At 38.6% G+C, this 23580-nt stretch overlaps 1 protein-coding gene across 7 annotated transcripts in view; it reads left to right on the forward strand.

Annotated features, from left to right (window-relative positions):
* Positions 1-23580, forward strand: part of KIAA1217 (KIAA1217 ortholog) — a 719758-nt gene that overhangs the window by 24521 nt on the left and 671657 nt on the right. For all 7 annotated transcript variants that reach the window (XM_078075245.1, XM_078075247.1, XM_078075246.1 and 4 more), the window contains exon 2: positions 17168-17243. The gene's annotated coding sequence lies outside the window, so the exon portion shown is untranslated. The remainder of the gene's footprint in view (positions 1-17167; positions 17244-23580) is intronic.

Here is a 23580-nt window from a genome sequence, read left to right on the forward strand (position 1 = left end):
TAAAACATTTTTCATATGGGTTTCTTAACTTTCTTGAGCTGTGTTTTAGTGCCAGAGTCATTATGATCAAGCTTTCCTGTTGGTTAGCATAAATTCTCTTTGTTTCCATTTTAGCCTCATCAGGGTATGATGATTCAGTAGGTGTAGAATAAATGTGAGTGTTCTGTCCTTCCTCACCCAGTATCCTCAATAGTGTGGTGCCAGGAGTTAACATAAAGGACTGCCTCTGAAATGGCCCTTCGTCTATTAAATATCTTTGTATCTAGAAGAACAGTTTTCTTTTTCAAAATAATTAAATGTGGTATATAGGATAGCAGGAAATAGTCTGAAGAGCCATTTGTTTATAAGCAAGTTTTGTTGTCACGGGGAAATATTTTATGATTCAGGATTTGTCTCAAGTTTGTTTTTTCCACGTTTAAATAATTCTTTTTTGCTTGCTTTGTTATTCATCACAAGCTTAAAGCAGTTTTAAAATTGCATTATTTTTTAGTTACTGATAAATCCTTTATCTGGGGAGAAGAGTATGTGGGTGGAGAAGCATCAAGACTAGTCTGATACGGAATAAATGTACAGAGATGGAAAGTAAGGAAAATCTATACTTTTTTAAAACCTGAAATCTGTTTAGCGAAAGAAGATAAATGATAGGATTTCTCTTTGTTAAAAAGGACCATATTGTTTACAATATTTTCTTATAGCAGTCTCTAGGTTTATGTAGATGAAGTAACTATTGAATAAGTAGTTTTGGAGCATCGAGGAAGGTATATCAGGAGCCATATAAGTTGGGGAGAAAGAGAGAGAAGGAAGGAAGGAAAACAAGCAAGAAAATGTAAACTTAAATTACAAATCAGGCCTTCCCTTCAATATATTTAGTTAGAATGTGCACACAAGATAGTGCTTGTGCTTGCTGGTTCCTCCAAAAGCTAAACATAGAATTACCTTATATCCCTGCAATTCCACTCCTAAGTATATACCCAAAAGAATGGAAACAGGTATTCAAACAAGTACATGTATTTGCACAGGTGTATGCAAGCAGTGGAATAGTATTCAGCCATGCTAAGGAGTGAGGTCATGATCCATGCTACCACATGGATGAACCTCCAGAACGTTATGGTAAGAAGCCAGACAGAAAAAGTTATATATTGAATGACTTTATTTAAAGGAAATATTCAGAATGGATAAATCCATAGAGACCAAACACAGATTGGTGGTTGCCATGGACTGGGGCAGGGGGGAGAGGGAATGGGGAGAAATTGCTTAATGGGTAAGAGCTTTTACTTGGGGATGATGGAACTGTTTTGCAACTGGATAGAGGTGGTGGTTGTACAACACTGGGAATGTACTAAATTTCACTCAGTTACTCACTTTACATCCAAATGGCCAACAGACACATGAAAAAGTGCTCAACATCGCTCGGCATCAGGGAAATCCAAATCAAAACCTCAATGAGATACCACCTCACACCAGTCAGAATGGCTAAAATTAACAAGTCAGGAAATGACAGATGTTGGCAGGGATGCGGAGAAAGGGGAACCCTCCTACACTGTTGGTGGGAATGCATGGTGCAACCACTCTGGAAAACAGTATGGAGGTTCCTCAGAAAGTTGAAAATAGAGCTACCATACGATCCAGCAATTGCACTACTGGGTATTTACCCCAAAGATACAAATGTAGGGATCCGAAGGGGTATGTGCACCCCGATGTTTATAGCAGCAATGTCCACAATAGCCAAACTGTGGAAAGAGCCAAGATGTCCACTGACAGATGAATGGATAAAGAAGATGTGGTATATATACAATGGAATATTATGCAGCCATCAAAAGGAATGAGATCTTGCCATTTGCAACAACGTGGATGGAACTGGAGGGTGTTATGCTGAGCGAAATAAGTCAATCAGAGAAAGACATGTATCATATGACCTCACTGATATGAGGAATTCTTAATCTCAGGAAACAAACTGAGGGTTGCTGGAGTGGGGGGTGGGGTGGGAGGGATGGGGTGACTGGGTGATAGACATTGGGGAGGATATGTGCTATGGTGAGCGCTGTGAATTGTGCAAGACTGTTGAATCACAGATCTGTACCTCTGAAACAAATAATGCAATATATGTTAAGAAAAAAAAAAGAAGAAAAAGAAGAAGATAGCAGGAGGGGAAGAATGAAGGGGGGGAATTAGAGGGGGAGAAGAACCATGAGAGATGATGGACTCTGAAAAACAAACTGAGGGTTCTAGAGGGGAGGGGGGTTGGAGGATGGGTGGTTAGCCTGGTGATGGGTATTAAAGAGCACACGTTCTGCATGGAGCACTGGGTATTATGCACAAACAATGAATCATGGAACACTACATCAAAAACTAATGATGTAATGTATGGTGATTAACATAACAATAAAAAATAACAAATAAAATGGTTAATTTTGGTGTTATGTGAAGTTCACCTCATTAAATCAAGAAATAGCCATATATACATATTATGTGGAAATGAGGAGATAAGTAAATGCCAGATCAAACAGCTGAGAAATTCAAAAGTGTTTGCCTCCAGGGCAGAAGAGGGGCGGTTTGGGGAGTTGGTGAGATAGTGTCTTAGCATTTTTGTTTTTAAACCTTGCAATAGCATTTAACCTATTTAGCCTATGCATGTGACTTGATAAAATAAAATTAATATTTTAAAGAAGTGTTGCTTACCAAGATTTTGTGATAATATACAGGAAACAGTAATGAAATATCTAGATCCTGGAGAAGTGTTGAGTAAAGGAACCAGTTAGAATACCGAGGGTTATTTTTTAAAATCTCTTTGTGGAAATGACCTTTGAGCTGGACTTTCAGGGTGAGCTGAATAGAGGGATGAAACAAATTGCTGAATTGCCGGGGGCAACAGAAGGAGGTGGGACAGGCAGAGGGACTGGGCTGAAGTACTATAGCATCACAGAAACGACTTCCCAAAGGCGAAAGTAGAGGTAACAGGAATCCAAAAACCCATTAGCTCCTTTCTACTTTGTGTTCTTACCTGCCCTAAACATTGCTCTTTGCCTTCAATTTTCCATTTGATTAAACAGAAAAAGGATATTGGAATCTCAAAGCTACCTCTTGGACATACTGTAAGAATACTCTGTTCTGGGATGGAAAACCCATCCAAAAATTCAGAGATAAAAATTCAGTGTAAGTATATTAACCACTTTAAGCCTAGAATTATTACACTAGCATTCACAAGTCACTCATATAGAAATGGCTCATGTTCTCTAAGGGATGAAAAACCTGTGAGTCTGGGTTTTGCTTAGAAAATTAAAATGAAAAGGTATGAATTCCACTGACACCTTTTTAACTTATCAAACACCCTAGGAATATTTTTGGATTCAGGGCATTAATAATAGCTTCTATGCACCCAATTTTGTGTGGGCTTTTGTTGTCTTTAAGTCCTAGTTTTTAAGGCCCATTAAAAAATCATTTTTAGGATGAAATGTGTGAGAATTTCATAAAACATCTGGGAAATTAGCCAGTTTCTCTGAGGGACTGCCCTTGAAAAGCCAGATAGAACTTCCAAATTGCCATCAGAATCCACTCCTTCATCCCATCCTGACCACTTCTGCCCAGAAAGTGCAACCATGAGGCAAATTTGAAAGTGGGTTAGGGCTTCCTGTTACCAGTATTATTTTAATTTAATGTCTTAGAGTTGTCACCTTTCACCTGCCTGACTCTGACAGACCCCATGCACTGCCCAGCATGTGGGTAAAATAATAGGTAAAGCATTATTATCTGTTGGAGTCAGGGTCACTATTATAAATAACATCTTTTATTCCTTTTTGAAAAAAAACATGATGAAATCCTGCTATTACTTTCACTGCTGGGGCATGCTATTCCTTTTAGTGCTTATAAGTATAAGTAAATCAATAATCCCTGTTCTTGATTACCTAAACCGATCCAAACCAACAAAGGTTCTCTGAGTATGTTACCTTTAGTATAAATAAAGTGTTAAAAATTTCCAGAAAAATCTCCCTCATTTAGGAATCAGAGTATTTGCCTTCTGGGACAATGGGAGAAATTAGTATAAATCCACCTGTTCAGAGTTGAGAAGAAATCAACCCTGATGCCTAAACACACACAGTGGGTGCTTCTAATAAAAATTTTGTCATTTTCCTTTGCATTAAATCAGGTACACAAGGTTTCCTATATTTTCTTTTATTATTCTTGTTTCTATTCAGATTTCCTATCTTTTTTGCTTTAAAAATATTTTGTCATTGCAACCCAAGTGTCCACTTACAGATGAATGGATAAATAAAATGTAATACACACACACACACACACACACACACACACACACACACAGTGGAATATTATTCAGTCTTAAAAAGGAAGAGAATTCTGACACATGCTACAACAGGCATGAACCTTGAGGACATTATGCTAAGGGCAAGATGCCAGTTACAAAAAAAAAAAATCAATTATAAGGCACCTAGAGTGGTCAGATTCATAGAGACAGAAGTAGAATGGTGGTTGCCAAGGGCTGGGGGGGAGGGGGAGTGGGGAGTTAGTGTTTAATGGGTACAGAGTGTCAGCTTTGCAAGATGAAAAGAGTTCTGGGGATAAATGGTGGTGATGATAACCGAACAATGTGAAGGTACTTGTGTGCTACTGAATAGTACACTTAAAATGGTTAAGATGGTTGGGGTGCCTTGGTGGCCCAGTCAGTTAAGCATCCCACTCTTGGTTTCTTCTCAGGTCATGATCTCAGGGTCTTGAGAGCAAGCCCCACATCAGGCCCCAGGCTCGGTGTGGAGTCTGCTTGAGACTCTTTCTTCTTCTCCCTCTGCCCCCCTCATGCTCGTGCTCTCTCTCTCTCTAAAATAAATAAATCTTCTAAAAAAGTGGTTCAGATGGTAAATTCTGTTATATATTTTACCACAATTAGAATTACATGTATATAAATTTTAAAAAATACGTATATATATAAATAGTTTTAGCACTTGCCATTAAATTTATTATTAGCTCTTAGATTAGGATACTCATTGTAATGTTTAAGAAAAAACTCCCTAGTATTTGTTATTAATTACCTTAAAATTAAAATAAATCTGGATAAAAATATTTTCCAAATGATCTATCTTCTTAAATATAGTCTATTTGTAGTCTTGATTTTTGGGATGTGCCAGCCTTTGGAGGAACACACCTCCATATGATGCAGTATGCTTTCACTCTGTTTTCTCCTTAAATTTTCGCAATGATCAATGAGAAAACTTTTATCAATGAAAAAGCTGAGGCTCAAAGAAATTAAGTACCTTACTCCAAGTCACCCCGTGCTGTAGCCAGGTCTTGAGTTTAGTCTGTGTAATGAGAAGGTTTGGACTGCATGGAATGGAAATCCCAGTTGAAAAAGTCTTCAACAAGTAGATACTATAGTTCATATATTACAGGTCCTGATGGGCAGGTTTTGCGTCTCGTATCTTGGGTCTAGCTGTTCTTCCGTTCCTTGTTTAATTCTGCCCTACCCATTGTGTTTGGCACCATTCTCTGTGACAAATGCAATGAATTCTTGGGGGCACACAGACCTCATCACAGAACTCAGGATTGGTTCACATGTCCATTTTTAGATCAGCCACTGGTCAGTAGAGAGTGATGAACTTGTTATAATTTGGGGTCAAGTGGATATTGAGGAATCCTCCACCAGGACCATCAGCCTGCCTGATGTTCATGGACCATGCCACTTTCTTAGGGCTATTGATGTCTTTGATCTGTTTCTGCACTGAATGGCCCTACACTTTTTTGCCTTTTGATGATTGTATCTGGTTGATTAGTTTCTGACTCTTGCTGTCACTGTTTCTAACTCTTGCTTCCACTTTCTGTCTGTGCACTTGTTGCTGGCACTATTCCCATCACCCCTCTGATTATTTAATTATCTGCTTCTTAACTGCTGTGTCCTGGGAAAATGAAAAAAAAAAAGTCACCTTATTAGGGCTTTATGTACAAATATAAAAATAGACAAATAGTAATGGCACATTGGTGTCTTCTAAAACAAAAATGTGTGAGCTTTAATTTGCATCATCTCTTTTTGCTGTGCACATTCATTTTTGCATGTTTATTCCTGCTTCATAAGTTTCTCAATAGTTGAGACTGGCTCATGAGTAACTTCTAATTGTGAATATTTGAAGTTGTAGAAAGGAGAACATAATACTTGTACATTTAAAAAAATTTTAAAGATTTTATTTATTTATTTGAGAGAGAGAGAGACAGCAGGAGTGGGGTGGATATGCAGAGGCAGAAGGAGAAGCAGACTCCCCGCTGAGCAGGGAGCCCGATGTGGGGCTCGATCCCAGGACCCTGAGATCATGCATGACCTGAGCGGAAGGTAGACACTTAACCGACTGAGCCACCCTGGCACCCCAATACTTGTACATTTTTTACACAGAATTAATAGAATTAGAATTTTTAGCATTCTTAAGATGTTGTCCAAGTTTCTTTCCACAGTGTTATTAGATCTATCTATCAGCTATCTATCTATCTATCATCTATCAATCATATATTACAGGGGAAGATTTATTTATTATAGGGGAAGATACGGTTGAAACGTGGACAATAAGCTGATTGTGGAAGATTTTTATTGTCATGTTGGGTAACTTAGCAGATTCTCTCAAATTTTACCCCTAAGTAAGTATCCCTAAAGGAGGAAGAGAATGAAGGCATAATCCCAAACTTGGGTAGTTAGCCCTAAATGGTCCAAAAATAAAAAATAAAAATTTATTTAAGCCCTTGTGTTGCAACTTAAAAATTCATGTAATTTTGTATTCCCCTCCATAATATGTGTGTAATTATTTTAATATGAGTTATGCTTTGATTACTTGTCATTGAGTTATTTGATGCACCAGAAAGACATGCCCTGTTTATCTGATAACTTTGCCTTCAGACTGTCCCACACCCAGGAGAACTTGCACATCTGGCCATGACCTTGGTCCTGGGTGGAAGTTGAAGCCCTCCAAGTCCATTCTTCCAGCTACTTGTGTCTGCCTCAGTTTAACCCAGTGGGATCCCTCCTATACCCAATATTTTAACCAGCTTTTCTCGCAAAGTGCTTGCCTCCAGCCTGCTGACCTCACCAATCTTCCTTCCCTCTTATGTCTTCAACTATAACTGCTTCTATGTTTCTGGCATTTTTTCTACCCTTCTAAACCCTGGATTTGGACTCTAGCTACCTTGCTGTCTGCACCCTAGCTCAGCCCATTCCATAGAGCAGTACTGAAAATTGAAGGTTTTCATAAAATGGTGCGACTGACTCAGAGTCTTTCTGGAAATAGCCCTGAGAATGGTCTCTGAGAACGGCTTCAGTGGGCAACAGCATAATTAGGGACACCCATTAAAAGGCACATAGAAAACCTCTTTGGCAGGAAGACTGGCATGATTTGATGTTACTATGTAAGGACTATAGAGAGACTGTGAACTAGGTCTTGAATCAGACTTTTTCCCTCTTTAGATTAAAGATGGTTATGTGGGCGAAATGTCGATTCATGTCAAATGTTTAGATATTTCCCTGTGTTTAACTTTATGATTGCAATCATGTATGGATCTATGAGAATAAGACATAATTAGATATAACACAACAAATGAGCTAGTTTCCCTCTTTCTTCCAAGTAGAATAAAATTAAGAACACTGTAGTTAATGGAATAATTAGTGTCCACCACTGATTAGAGTGAATTCCTTGGTTCGGAACAATAAATGTCATTCTGCTTACATACAGGACTTATTTATTCATTGAACTTTTGACTTACGGAAACTAACATTTTACTGTAATAAACACTTGGTTACATCTGTTATAAATTGAACACAATTGGTTATTCCAAGAATAGTGTTCCAACTCTAAACCAAAATTATAAGCAGCTGTCTGCTAATAGATATGCACACTAACTCCCCACCTTTGTGTCCTATTGTTTAAAAATGTGTGTACCTTAAAAGTCAAGGTCGAATGGATGCACTTTCTCATTTGAAAAATATGTTTTAGGGGTTTGTGTTCTTTTCTTTGCTCACTCTGAAAAAATGAACCACTGTATGTGGAGAGAAAAAGTCTGTTGCAACTTTTTTTCTTTGTGTTGTCCTTTTATATGAATTCAAGGAAATATTTCTTTATTAATTTTATCCACCATTCCAACTAAATTTAGCTTTCTTTTTTTGAATTCTTGTGGGGTTTTAAATTCACTTTGTTAGGTTTTCTTTTTATTCTTTATTTTTTGATGTTTGCTTTTTTTTAGTACCAATTTTGATAATGTTCCTATGACTTTGGGGAAGGTTAATTTGTTTGTAAATGGTAAGCCTAATATTTAAGCATTAGTTTTTCATTTTCTTTCTTAAATTAGAAAAGAAATTTAATTCACATACGAAAACCTTGGAATATAGAGAAAAGTGAAAATTACTTGTAGTGTTATCAACCCAACAAAACTAGTGTTATAATTCTGGAGTATTTAATTCCATGACTGTTTATAGGCTTGTTTCTTTTTAAAAGCATAGTTGTCATCATGGTGTGTATACATCCTTATGTTTTTTTCATCTAATGTTTATTAACATTGCTTTTTTGTTATATAATATTCAAAACTGTCAACTTTTATGCCTTTGAGGAGATATATGATGATTTTCTTAATATTGTTTATGTTGTTGAATATTTACTTTTCACTATGATGAATAAACTATAAAAATAAAGATTATCAAAAGTAAGATATTTGGCTTAAAGTGTAAGAATATTTTCAGATTCTAAAATGTTTTGATAATTGACTTTTCAATAGTATCTTAGTATATAAAACTGCCAGGATTTTAAGCACACAATAGAATTATAACTATACAATAGCTGATAATTTAATTGGCAGTATTATGTGGCTTCAAGAGGCAATTTTCTGGATTTTAGGTGAGATTGAATCTTTTTTCAAGTTTATTTTTTGGGTGCACTTCGTCTTTTGTAAATTATTCTTTGTTACCTGGCAATTTATCTACTGCATTTCTAACATTTTTCTTATATATCTATATATTAACTGACTGTTCCTTATCATACTAAGAAATGTAAAATTTTTCTTTCAAATGTTTTTATCATGTAGCATTTGATACATACAAAATATTGAAGCACACATGTAAGTTATAAAAGTAAATCTGTGTTATTATATTACCACGGTAACTGGAACCATGCAACTTAACTGGAACCCAGCTTAACCAGAACATCAGCATTCAACCTAATGGCATCTTACCCCAATCAATCCACTGGTATGTTCTTCCTAGCCTTCCCTTTGTTGGTAAGCACTAGTCTCTGGGACTTATCATTCTCTTAGACTAAGTCAGAAGAAATAGAAAATCTGAACAGCTTGATTACTAGTAATGAAATTGAATCAGTAATCAAAAAACTCTTGGGGCCCATGTGTGACATAGTCAGTTAAGCATCCGACTCTTGGTTTCAGCTCAGGTCGTGATCTGGAGGATCATGGAATCAAGCCCCATATTGTGCTCTAAGCTCAGTAAGGAGTCTGCTAAAGTTTCTGTCTCCCTCTCCCTCTGCCCCTCTGCTCTCTCTCTCTAAAATAAATAAATAAATCTTAAAAAACCAAAAACTCCCAACAAACAAAAGTCAAAAGTCAAAGACCAGATGGCTCTACAGGTGAATTCCACCAAACATTTAAAAAAGAATTAATGTCTATTCTCAAATTTTTCAAAAAAATTGAAGAGGTTGGAATGCTTCCAAATTCATTCTATGAGGCCAGTATTACCCTGAAACCAAAAACAGACAACGACCGTACAGAAAAAAAAGAGTACAGGTCAATATCACTGATGGAACATAGATACAAATATTAGCAAACTGAATTCTACAATCCCTTAAAGGGATCGTATGCCATGACCAGATGAAATTTATTCAGGGATGCAAGTATGGCTCAATATCCACAAATCAATCAATGTAATACATCACATTAGTAAAATGTAAAATGGATAAAAATGAGGGATTAGTAAAATGAGGGGTAAAAATCATATGATCATCTTAATTGATGCAGAAAAAGCATTTGAAAAAATCCGACATCAATTTATGATAAAAATTCCAAATTATGATAAAAACTGAACAAAGTGGGTATAGGGTGAATATATCTCACCATAATAGAGACCATACATGACAAACCCACAGCTAACTTCATACCCAAAGACGAAAAGCTGTAAGCTTTTCTGCTAAGATCAGGAACAAGACAAGAATGCACATTCTTGCCTCTTTTATTCAACATAGTATTGGAAGTCCTGGCCACAGCAATCAGATAAGAATAAGAAATAAATGGCATTCAAATCAGTGAGTAAGGAGTAAAACCATCAGTACTTACAGGTGACATGATGCTATATATATAGAAAACCCTAAAGACTCCACCAAAAAATGATTAGAACTAATAAATGAATTCAGTGAAATCACAGGATACAAAATTAATATACAGAGATCTGTTGCATTCCTATACACTAATCAACCAACAGAAAGAGAAATTAAGAAAACAGTCCCATTTATAAAAGCATCAAAAAGAATAAAATACCCAGGAATAAATTTAACCAAGGAGGTGAAAGACTTGCACATTGAAGTTATTTTTCAAGTTTTGTCACATATGTTTGCATTTTAAAGTAATGCTTTGTTTGCTTTTGCTTTTTTTAACTTTTAAAAATTGTATCCCACTCTATGCAACTTGGTACTTCTTCTGCACTATGATATTTCTATGAATTACCTGTGTTGCTGCATTTAGATATAGTATATCCATATTTATCCTGATAAACTTTTGGTTGAGAGAATATACTATAATTTATTCATCTTTCTCTGGTTGATGAGCATTTGAGTTTTTTCCAATTTGTGACTATTATAAATTACGCTGCTATGAATGCTGCTGTAGGCGTCTACTAATGTGCATGTGCAGGAATTCTCTAAAGTGTGTTCCTGAGAACAGAATTAGTGTGTTTGGGGTATGAAGATCTTCAATTTCAATGTTAAGGCTGCCCTGGTTTTTGAAGTGGCATACCTTTTGACTTTCCCACTGATGTGTAAGAGTTCTTATTGATCTGCATCCTTGCCTATGCTTTGTATTGTTAGGCTTTTAATTGTTTATAAATATACAGAAGTAAAATAGTACATTATTATGATTTTAAAATTACATTTTCCTGATTACTAATCGATTGAGCATCTTCTTATTAGTTTATTTACCATTTATGGTCCCTTTTCTGTGAAATGTCTGTTGTGTCTTTTGCCTGTTTTTCTACTGTATTACTTGTTTTATTCTCATTGGGTTCGAGGAGTTTAAAAAATACATATTGTGAGTACTATTCCTTTGATGGTTATATGTGTTGCATATAGTCTTCTTCCAGTGTTTGGCTAGTCTTTCTACTTTCTTTATGATACCTTTTTTTTAAAAAAACAGCTTAATTTAGTTTCGATTAACCTACAATAAACTTCACATATTTTAAATGTGCAACTAAATAAAATTTGACATCTGCATACATTTGAATTCTTCAACACAATCAGGATAGTGAACTTATTCAGCACTCCCAAAAGTTTCCTTGTACTTCTTAGTAATCCTTCTCTCATTCCCTGCACTCCCCATCTCCAGATACCCACTGATCTACTTTCTGTCACTGTAGATTAATTTACATTTTTAAGAGTTTTATACAAGTGGAATCATATGGTGTCCATTCAGTTTTGTCTGGCTCCATTCACTTAGCGCAATTATTTTGGATTCATCCATGTTGTTGCATATATAGTTAATTCATTTTTATTGCTGAGTAATATTCAATTATATGGATATGCTACAATTTGCTTATCCATTCTCCCCTTTTTAAATAAGATTTTATTTATTTATTTGAGAGAGAGAGAGAGAGCATGTGTATGAGCGGGGCCAGGGGGAAGGACAGAGGGAAAAGGAGAAGACTCCCCGCTGAGCAGGGAGCCCCATGCGGGGCACGATCCCAGGACCCCGGGATCGTGACCTGAGCTGAAGGTAGACGCTTAACCAACTGAGCCACCCAGGTGCCCCTATCCATTCCCTTTTTGTTGTATATTTGCATTGTTTCCATTTTTAAGTTATTAAAAACAAAGCCATTCATAGAAGCCTTTGGATGAACATGTATTTCTTTCTGTCTTAGCATACCTTGCAGTAGAATGGCTGGGTGTATGATCGGTGTACATTTAAATTTTAAGAGAGTGCCCAGCTGTTTTCCAAAGTAGTTGTACCATGTTACACTCCAGCTAGCAGTGTATGAGGGTTTCTTCATGGTATATTTCTATGAACAGAAGTTCTTAATTTTAAGATAGTTGGATGTATTGATAATTTCTTTCATTACCTCTTTTTTCATGTTATTTAAGAAGTTCCTCCCTACCTGACACCATAATGATATTCTCCTATATGTTTAAGTTTTGTAGGTTTTGACTTTTGAATTCAAGTCTTTAATCCTTTGGTGTGGTGAGTGTGCTGTGATGTGGATTCCAATTTTATTTTTCCCATGTGGATCACGAGTTGTTTTAGCATCATATATTAAACATCTATACTTTCTTTAAAGATCTTGGATACCAGCCCCTTATCTGTAGTGTCATTTGCAAATATCTTATCCCATTCTGTGGGTTGCCTCTTTGTTTTGTTGACTGTTTCCTTTGCTGTGCAGAAGCTTTTCATCTTGATGAAGTCCCAAAAGTTCATTTTTGCTTTTGTTTCACTAGCTTTTGGAGATGTATCTTGAAAGAAGTTGCTGTGGCCGATGTCAAAGAGGTTACTGCCTGTGTTCTCCTCTAGGATTTTGACGGATTCCTGTCTCACATTGAGGTCTTTCATCCACTTTGAGTTTATCTTTGTGAATGGTGTTAGAGAATGGTTGAGTTTCATTCTTCTGCATGTGGCTGTCCAATTTTCCCAGCACCATTTATTGAAGAGACTTTTTTCCATTGCATGTTTTTTCCTGCTTTGTCAGATTATTTGACCATAGAGTTGAGGGTCCATATCTGGGTTCTCTATTCTGTTCCATTGGTCTGTATGTCTGTTTTTGTGCCAGTACCATGCTGTCTTGGTGATCACAGCTTTGTAATATAGCTTGAAATCGGGCAACGTGACGCCCCCAGCTTTGTTTTTCTTTTTCAACATTTCCTTGGCGATTCGGGGTCTTTTCTGATTCCATACAAATTTTAGGATTGTTTGTTCCAGCGCTTTGAAAAATGTCCTGGGAATTTTGATCGGGATGGCATTGAAGGTATAGATTGCTCTGGGTAGCATAGACATTTTAACAATGTTTATTCTTCCGATCCATGAGCATGGAATATTTTTCCATCTTTTTGTGTCTTCTTCAATTTCTTTCATGAGTGTTCTGTAGTTCCTAGAGTATAGATCTTTTACCTCTTTGGTTAGGTTTATTCCAAGGTATCTCATGGTTTTTGGTGCTATTGCAAGTTATCTTATGGTTTTTGGTGCTAATTTCTCTTTCTACAGTTGCGTTGTTAGTGTATAAGAAAGCAACTGATTTCTGTGCATTTTGTATCCTGCCATATTACTGAATTGCTGTATGAGTTCCAGTAATTTGGGGGTGGAGTCTTTTGGGTTTTCCACATAAAGTATCATGTCGTCTGCGAAAAGAGAGAGTTTGACTTCTTCTTTGCCAATTTGAATACCTTTTATTTCTTTTTGTTGTCTGATTGCTGTTGCTTCTCAAACTCAACACCCAAAAAACAAATAATCAAGTCAAAAAATGGGCAGAAGATATGAAAAGACGCTTCTCTGAAGAAGACATACAAATGGCTAACAGACACATGAAAACATGTTCATCATCATTAGCCATCAGGGAAATCCAAATCAAAACCACATTGAGATACAACCTTACACCAGTTAGAATGGCAAAAATGGACAGGGAGAGAAACAACAAATGTTGGAGAGGTTGTGGAGAAAGGGGAACCCTCTTACACTGTTGGTGGGAATGCAAGTTGGTACAGCCACTTTGGAAAACAGTGTGGAGGTTCCTCAAAAATTAAAAAATAGAGCTACCCTATGACCCAGCAATTGCACTCCTCGGTATTTACCCCAAAGACACAGATGTAATGAAAAGAAGGGCCATATGCACCCCAATGTTCATAGCAGTAATGTCCGCAATAGCCAAACTGTGGAAAGAGCCGAGATGCCCTTCAACAGATGAATGGATAAAGAAGATGTGGTCCTTGGGGCGCCTGGGTGGCTCAGTTGGTTAAGCGACTGCCTTCGGCTCAGGTCATGATCCTGGAGTCCCGGGATCGAGTCCCACATCGGGCTCCCTGCTCAGCGGGGAGTCTGCTTCTCCCTCTGACCCTCCCCACTCTCATGCTCTCTCTATCTCATTCTCTCTCTCTAATAAATAAATAAAATCCTTAAAAAAAATTAAAAAAAAAAAAAGAAGATGTGGTCCATATATACAATGGAATATTACTCAGCCATCATAAAGGATGAATACTCAACTTCTACATCAACATGGATGGGACTGGAGGAGATTATGCTAAGTGAAATAAGTCAAGCAGAGAAAGTCAATTCTATGATTTCACTCATTTGTGGAACATAAGGAATAGCATGGAGGACATTAGGAGAAGGAAGGGAAAAATGAAGGGAGGGAAATCGGAGGGGGAGACGAACCATGAGAAACTATGGACTCTGAGAAACAAACAGGGTTTTAGAGAGGAGGGGGGTGGGGGGATGGGTCAGCCCAGTGATGGGTATTAAGGAGGGCACGTATTGCATGGAGCACTGGGTGTTATAAGAAAACAAGGGATCATGGATCACTACATCAAAAACCAATGATGTATTGTATGGTGACTAACATAACATAATAAAATTAAAAAAGAAAAATAAATAAAAAAAGAAAAATAAATAAAAATAAAAATAAAAAAATAAACATCTATCCTTTCTCTTGTGATCTTCAATGCCACCTCTGCCATACATCACGTTTTCATGTATGAGAGCTCAGAGTGTCATCTCTGTTCTGTTTCATTTGTCTATCCCTTAGTGCCACACTTTGGTGATCAATCACTACAGTTTTATTATAAGTCCTAAGATCTGATAGTGCAAAACCTTTTACCTTTTTTGTCTTCAAGGGCTGTTCTTGATTTTTGCTCTTCCATATGCAGTCTGGAATTGACTTTCCAAGTTCTATTAAAAAAGGCATTTCTGAGATTTTGATTGAATTTCATTTAATTCAAAGTTTAATTTGAGAAGAAACAAAATGTGTCAAAAAATTGAGTATTCTGATCCATGGACATGACATTTCTTTCTCTTTATTTTAGTCTTTAGTGTCTTTCAAAAGAGTTTTACATTTTTTTCCATGCATGTTTTGCACACGTTTGTTAGGTTTATTCCAAAATTTTGTCTATTGAAGGAAGATAGTCTCTTTTAAATTCTACTAGTACTTATCATTTTAATAAGAATTTTGTCTCTTGCTTTTCAAATTTCCCTCCCATTATCCACTCCCTCAGTGCACACACAGATTTACACTTCCATGAATTTAATCTGGAAGTTAACACACAAAAAAACAAATCTTTTGGAATAACATGTCCTTTTTTTCAATAAATGTATGTTTTGCATTCTGTTCCAGTTACTCTGATTATATTAAAATTATATTTGTTAGACTATATTATTTTTCTCATAACTATTAATGTATTTTTTGAACTACCTCTTGGCAGTTAACCAGTTTTGATATCTACTGGTAATTATTTTCTATTAAATGCCTTCATTTTTTGAACTTAGAGTTTTATTAACCTCTTGGTGAGCTGGAATATATCATCAATCAGTTTTTGTAAAAAAAGTATTGGGTGGTAAATTTATCAGCTTTTTTTATCTGATAGCTGAGGTTTGTTTTTTTTTAATAACATTCCTCATTTGCAGGTGTAGTTACTTAACAGATGTTGTCCTAACATATGAACAACACATAGATATTTATAAAATTCCTAAATCATAACTTTCCTCTTCCATGTGCTGTAAACTGCCTTGTTGTCTGGCATTTATTAATATAGAGAAGATAATGGAAAAGAAGCTATAGTCGATTTTTCCCCCCAGTTTGGTTGATTTTAAGACTCCTTAAACATATTCTTTAAGTTTTAAATTTTTATGAGGCTATGCCATAATATTTATTTCTGCTCATTAAGTTTCTCTGGAAGATGTTAAACTATCAATTTCTGATGTCAAGTTTGCTTTTTTAGGTCTGGAATATTTTGTCCTCTCCTACCTCCTATTATTGCTTCTCATCCATACATTTATTCTTTTACTAGTGGGTTTTCTCTCTAAGACTTGTCCTTCAAGTATGCTATTCCCTTTGTGCATAATTTTTTACAACTTTATTCATTTGGCCTTTATTCTGGGGATGCTTCTCAAGTTTATTCTCTATGATATGAATTGATTTTATGTATACCTACTGATTTTATTTCAGTTACTACATATTTCATTTTGCTATGCTTGTATCTTATTTCAAACAGTTCTTACTTAATTCTTTTATCATATTGGGCTCAAAAAGCAGATACTCTTGAAAATGTTTTTCTGTTTCTTAAAGTCCGTGTGAGGGAGAGGATGAGGAGGAGGCAATAGAGGATTTTTCTTTAAGCCATATACTTTGCTTTTTCTTTTCTTGGGCAAGAGAAATTTGTGGATAGATAATTGATTAATTTAGCACATATTTACTGTGCATCTACTACATCCCAGGCACAGTTCCAGGCACAGGGTATATAGCGGTGAACAAAATAGGCACACACACATCCCCATTGTCATGGAGGTTATAGTCTATCAGGGAGACACAGGCAATAAGCAAACAAAACATTTACACATCAGTGGAGAGATGTGATCTAGAGAAAAAATAAAGTGAAGAAATGAGAGAGGAAGTGTTGCATGGGGGTGCGTGGGGGGCTGCTTTCAAACTAAGAAGGTGAAGATTTTTAGGGAAGACGATTCCAGTGGAAAAAACTGCTAGTCCAAAAACCTTCAGCAGGAGCATGCCTGGAATATAGGAGGACTGACAAGAATGCCAAGGTGACTTGAGTAGAACCAGTGAGGGCCCCAGTAGCAGGAAGTGATGTCAGGAAGGCACCAGGGACCAGATCACACAGGGCTCCCAGGCTTTGACTTTTGTCTTCATGAGATTGGCATGCAGCAGAGAATTTGAGAACTGATGTGTGACATGATCTTACTTTTTTGTGTTTTTTTTTTTTTTTTTTAACAGGATCACTCTGGCTTCTGGGTTGGACATTGAGTGCAGAGGCCAGAAGACCAGCTGAGAGGCTGCTGCAGTGGCCCAGGTAAGGGATGCTGGTGACTCGGGCCAGGTGGTAGCGGTGGAGAAGTGCCAGCTCGATTTTTTATATATTTTGAAGCAGAGCTAACATGATTGGCTGAAGCTTTGGATGTCAGGTGGAGGAGAGAAGAAATCAGGATAAGTTCAAGTTCAAGGCTATTTGCCTGAGAAGTGAAATGGCGTTGCCACCTCTGAGCAGAAGACAGAGAGAGGATAAGGTTTGGGAAGAGGAGGGCTTCTGTTTTATATGTCATAGGTTTGAGATGCCTCTTGGATATGTAAGCAGAGCTGACATGTAGACAATTGGACTCACCAGTGTGAAGTTCAAGGGAGAGGTCAGTCTAGAGAAGTGACTGGAGAGTTATCAGTGGATGAATGGTCTTTAAAACACCAAAGGGGGAACTGTAGATAAATAAGTGTGCTGACATTTTTCACCTGTTTAATTCACTTTTGAGTTTGACTTGTTGATCTTTACTTATGTAAAAAAATCCTGGGAGATTGGCTTTAGGGCTTCTCTGGCGTTTGTGAGCATGTTGGGTGGTTCTGTTTTGTTTTTTGTTTTGTGAACATAGAAGGTCCATCTGGATCTATGTGGGAGCAGATACAGAGTGGGAGGTTTGTGCTCACCTCATCACTGCTGAGTGCAAAGATTTTCTTCTAGACCTAAAGACTGTGCAGGTTGATATGAAAAACATCTATCGTACTTGGGATAAAAGAGACATTGCCAAATCCTGGATTGTTCTACTAGATATGGATTTCCCACTCCTTCAGTTTGGTTGCTTAGCACATTGTCCAGCCCCAGCTCTGTTGCTCTTCAGCTAGACCATGGGGCTGAGCAATGCACTCAGGCTTGTATCCCTGGACAAGGAATTTGTCCAGTGGTGGACATACAGGCCCCTCGAGTCATTCCTGGGATTGATAAAAGGCTCTTGGAAGAAAGAAATCCTCTTTCCACTGGAATTACTTAATTAATACAGTCCTGGAATTGACAGTTGTTACTCCCTTACTGCATAGAGGGAGCATATTTATAACAGGAGAGAATACAGCTTTCGTAAAGAGGAGAAGTGAGGTGAGAGATAGGAGAGAAATGTGCCCTAACAACATTGTTTAAAGATCTTGCTCTGAGCCATATCTGAAGTCACCGTTGGACAGCTGCTTGCTTGCTTGCTTCCTTCCTTTCTTATTCCTCTCCTTTCTTCCTTCCTTTCCTTTCCTCCTTGCCTCTCTTCCTTCCTTCCTTCTTTCTGGAATATGCTTTTTGGAATTGGCTTTCTGTGCATTTGCAATTGGAATAGTAATAGTTTCATGCCTGTTCAATCCTTCAGGCAATCCTCAGGCACAGGTGTGGGAAATAAAGGTCCTTACAAATGGTTCATTGAACTAAAGAAACACATTCAGATGCTCAAATAAACTCTTTTTTCTGTATCTCAGAGATGCCATCACTAAGGAGCATCAGGATATGTTTTTCTGTAGACATATAGGCTGGGTGTGCAGAGGCAGCTCTGGGCAGCTTGAGCTGCCAGCCAAGACTGGAATGGGGGTCAGCGGTGAATGAGTTCGTAGAAATCCTTTCCTCCCTGTTTTTATTTTAGTGGAGGAGACAGATATCAAAGAAATAAATGTAATTTAAATAATAAAGCAGAAAAGGGGACAGGGAGCTCAGGCCCAATTATGGATAGGAAGGGCCACTCTGAGGAGATGTCTTCGAAGATCATAAGAGCAAAGTGTGTGAACACGTGGTGATCTGGGGGGATGCATTCCAGGCAGAGGAAATAAGGCCCTGAGATGGAATGAGCTTGTGTGAGCAACTGCCAGAAGGCTGGTGTGTGTGTGGGGAGAATAGGGTGAAGGATGGGAAGAATGGCAGTCCGAGTTGTAAAGGGACCTGGTCCTGTCCAGCCTCGGGGTGTGAAGGTAAGGATTTGGGATGTTCTGCAGAGATGAACTCCATATGGGTAAAATTAGGGAGGACTGCTGGGAGGAAGCAGCAGGGCCAGGAATGCTGGCCTGAGCTCTTCCCTCCCCATCTAGGCCTCTTTCTGCTTCACTAGAGCCTTGGGGGGCTTGGTGGAGGGAGGAGGGGAATGGAGCAGGGTCTGCAGGCTACAGCAGGATTTTGGTATTTGTCCAAGAGCAATGAGGAGCCACAGAAGGGTTTTAAACTGCAACAGGATATTGTTGGGTCTCCATCTCCATATAGTACTTGGAACCAGAGGAAGGGAGGATTATATAGTAGAAGTGTCTATTATTCCCCCCTAAAAAATATGTTTAAGATTGTCAACAACAAAAATAAAATTCCTTGTAATCCACACCTTCCCCCACCTCCTCAAAAAAAGAAACCAAACCACTTCTGAGTGTAATGAGGAGCTTTAGGTTGGTGCTTTTTTTTTTTTTTTTTAAGATTTATTTATTTATTTGAGGCAGGGCGGGGCAAAGGGAGAGGGAGAGAGAGTCCCAGGCAGACTCCGTGCTGAGCATGGAGCCTCGAGGCAGGGCTTGATCTCACAACCCTGAGCTGAAACCAAGAATTGGCACTCAATTCACTGCACCACCCAGGCACCCCTGGACTGGCTTTGAACAGGGAAGTGATGTGATTCGATTTATGCTTTAAAACCATCACTAATGTTAGGGGCTGACGCCGTGGTCCAGGGGAGAAGCAGTGGTGACAGAGAGTCATCAGAAAGCTGGAGATAAAGTTGATGGGATTTGCTGATGGAATAGTCATGGGGTTTGAGCACATGACATAAGTCTCATATTGCCTGAGTGAGTAAGTCATTGTGCCCCTTACGGATATGGGGAAGTCAAAGGGGCGCATTCTGAGAGAGGATGTAAAAGAGTTCTGTTCGAGTGCTGTTTGTGCTAACATAGTATGATTGCACGGAGCTGCTCCATATGTCCGGCTGGAAGGGGATGTCTGCTGTGTGGATTTGTCTGGAGCTCTGGGGAGAGGCCAGAGAAGGAGATACTTGAAGAAGTCAGTGACGTGAAGATGGATTTAAGGCAGTCGAACTGGATGAGAGGTCCTGGGGTGTGAGTGTGGGGAAGTTGGAAGCCTGAGCCCCAGGAAGTTCTGAAAGAAGAGGCTTCTAGATTTGAGAAGGGCTGCTATAAATCAGGACACTCGGGCAGTGTGGTGCCCTGGGGACCAGGTGCCTGAGTGTTTTCAGGAGAAGGGAGATTTGTATAAAATATTGCTGAGTGGCCAGGTATAATCGGAGTGGGAAATAGTCATTGGATTTACCTTTATCATCATAAACATCAAGGCCAAGGTTTGAGAGGGGTGGAAGAAGCAGCCAGGGACTGATTCTTGACCAAGCATAGAAGGGGCAGTCCCTCTTCTCTGCCAACAGCTAATGCAAAGCAGGACGTACGGAAGCTGCCCGGACCCAGTGCCGCCTCTGGATAAGTATTACGAGTGATGAGTTGGCTTATCTGGTGGAAAAGCCAAAATGGTACCACTAGTGCTGTGGTGGAGAAAAACACAGATTGCTGGGAGTTTCAGTAAGATTAAGATTATTTTATTACATCAATGTAATGTTTGAATGTGACCTGCCCCGGAAACCTGAATGTTAAGCTGGGCACCGAATTGAGGCTGCCTCCCCAGGGGCTCCAGGCAACAGATGAACTTTGCAAAAATCAGGGAGTGTTTATGGTAGTTGTTAGCACAGTCTGTTGGCAGTCCTATCCAACATCTATTTCTATGATTAGCTCATATTTATTGCTTCTTTTGCACATCACCTTTTTTTTTAAAAGATTTTATTTATTTATTTGACAGATAGAGACATAGCGAGAAAGGGAACACAAGCAGGGGGAGTGGGAGAGGGAGAAGCAGGCTTCCCGCTGAGCAGGGAGCCCGATGCGGGGCTCGATCCCAGGACCCCGGGATCATGACCTGAGCCGAAGGCAGATGCTTAACGACTGAGCCACCCAGGCGCCCCTGCACATCACCTTTAAGTTGAGCATGTGATATGTGCTAAAGTTAGCCCGGGGGAAAAAAAAACTTCTCTGGCATTTAAATGGATTTGACATGTGTTTGTTTGGAAAGTTTGGGGGACATTTTATTAGGATATTCCACTGGAATAAATTAATAGCTACTTGAACTATTTTGAAGACAGTACAATTTCATTTACTCTTGATGAAGGATCTAAGGAATAGAGGTAACGAGGGTGGTTATAATATAAACAATTATAATTGTGGAGTTCACACCAGGACTTACCTCGTGAACACTGCACAATAAGTTTTTATATTTTGGAGTTCTAATATTTGAGGGTTATGTCTGATTTATGAACTAACTAATCTCTGGAAAGTAGCCTGCTACTGAGCTATCTGGTGCTGTGAGCCTCTGTTTACAAATTACATTTTTAAAGACTGGTCCTGAGAGAATAGAACAGAACCAGTAAAACTTGCACCTTTTCATATTTAGACTAGTTTTCTCGAACAGCTTTCATTGGGCTGATGTCTGAATATTTGGTTAATATGACCATGTTTTTGAGGTGTCCTTTCTAATCTTCAGAAGAAATTTAAATGTCTCTGGGAACAGAGTTAAAGGAGTAATTAACTTTTCCTGGCAGGGGTCAGGAAAGACTTCAGAAAAAAATGTAGCATTTGAGGCCAGGCTGGAAGAATGGATAATTTTATGGTAGAAAAATGGAAGAAAGCATACCCCGCAGAGGGGAATCATGAGCAAAGTTGAGGCCATGTGGAAGTGCCCAAGGTGCTTGGATCCAGGCCAATCCCAATGAGAAAAAGTATACTTTGGAATTAAGGACTTTAAAGACAGGAGCAGACCTCTGTGGTGTCCACAGTTTCTAGTTAGCAAGTACATGAGCTGCTAGATGGCCTGCTGTCTCTGGGGCAGGATTGATTGCCATTTCCTACTGTGGCATTTTCCTGCTGCTTTGACATTTGCATGAACCCAGCAGAGGATGCACACTGGTGTGGCTCAGAACTAAGGATTGATTTTCAGTCCTGCGAAAGTCTGTAGGTGACCTTCAGAGCCAGCTAAACTGGGTGACCTCTCTGAGAACACACTGGAATGAGTGAGGTTAAGGAGGTACCAGGGGTAGGTACGCAGGTCCGACTTCCGTAGACCCGGTGGGGTTCACACCCAGAGTGTATCATGAAGGCTGTCAGGGGAGAGGCAGGTATAACCAGTTCCGCATCAGCACTGGGAAGTATGTAAGGGATGCCAGCATGGACATTAATATGAGTATGGGTATGTTAGGACTGGAGAGTTTCCCATCAAAATCAGAATACCCCTGTATTAGTCAGGGTTCTCCAGAGACAGAGAATCAATAGAACTGTGTGTGTGTGTGTGTGTGTGCGTGCGCGTGTGTGTATACATATACATATATATACATATATATATATAGAGAGAGAGAGAGAGAGATTTTTAGGAATTGGCTCGTGTGATTACTGAAATTGACAAATCCAAAATCTGCAGGTCAGGCAGAAGACTCAGGACAGAGCTCATATTGTGGTTCAGATCTGAAGGCCGTCATCTACTGCAGGTCCATCTTGTTTGGGGGAGGTCAGTCTTTGTTTCTTCAAGGCTTTCAACTGGTGGGGTGAGGCCCACCTACATTATGGAGGGTAATCCGCTTTACTCAATGTTCAGTGATTTCAGTGTCAATATTTGGGTGCTTGGGTGGTGCAGTTGTTTGAACGTCTGACTCTTGATTTTGGCTCAGGTCATGATCTCAGGGTTGTGGGATCAAGCCCCAGGTTGGACTCTGCACTTAGAAAGGAGTCTGCCTGTCTCTCTACCTCCCCCTCTTCCCTTCCAGCTCTCTCTCTCTCAAACAAACAAACAAATAAATAAATAAAATCTTTAAAAATAAATTAAAAAAATATTAATATTATCCAAAAAACACCCTCACAGAAACATTCAGAGTAATGTTTGACAAAATATCTGGGCACCGTTAACCATCCCAACCTCTAAAGACTGATGTAGAATGAGGATTCTCTAACTCAGTATGTGTTTATCATCTTGTTGCCAACAAAACAGCAGGGATTCTTTATTATTTTTTCCACGTTGCTGTATCCCCGGTACCAATAGTATTCCCTGGTACATAGTACATGCTTAAGAAGTGTTATATAAATGAATGAATAATAGAATAAACATTTGATTTCAATTATTTGGAAACACAGAAACTGATCGTTATTTCCATCCTGGCTAGAGTGTTTGTGCTAATGTAATACGACTGCATGGAGCTGCTCCGTATGTTGGGCTTGAGCCTCTGCATCTTCCCCGACGTAAATTAGGCATCTATAGAAATTGATTGTAACTTTTTGCATGTTGCTGATTACCATGGAGACACTGGGAATAGACTTCCTTGCAT

The sequence above is a fragment of the Halichoerus grypus genome, chromosome 6 (genome assembly GCF_964656455.1).
Source record: "Halichoerus grypus chromosome 6, mHalGry1.hap1.1, whole genome shotgun sequence".
Lineage (NCBI taxonomy): Eukaryota > Metazoa > Chordata > Mammalia > Carnivora > Phocidae > Halichoerus > Halichoerus grypus.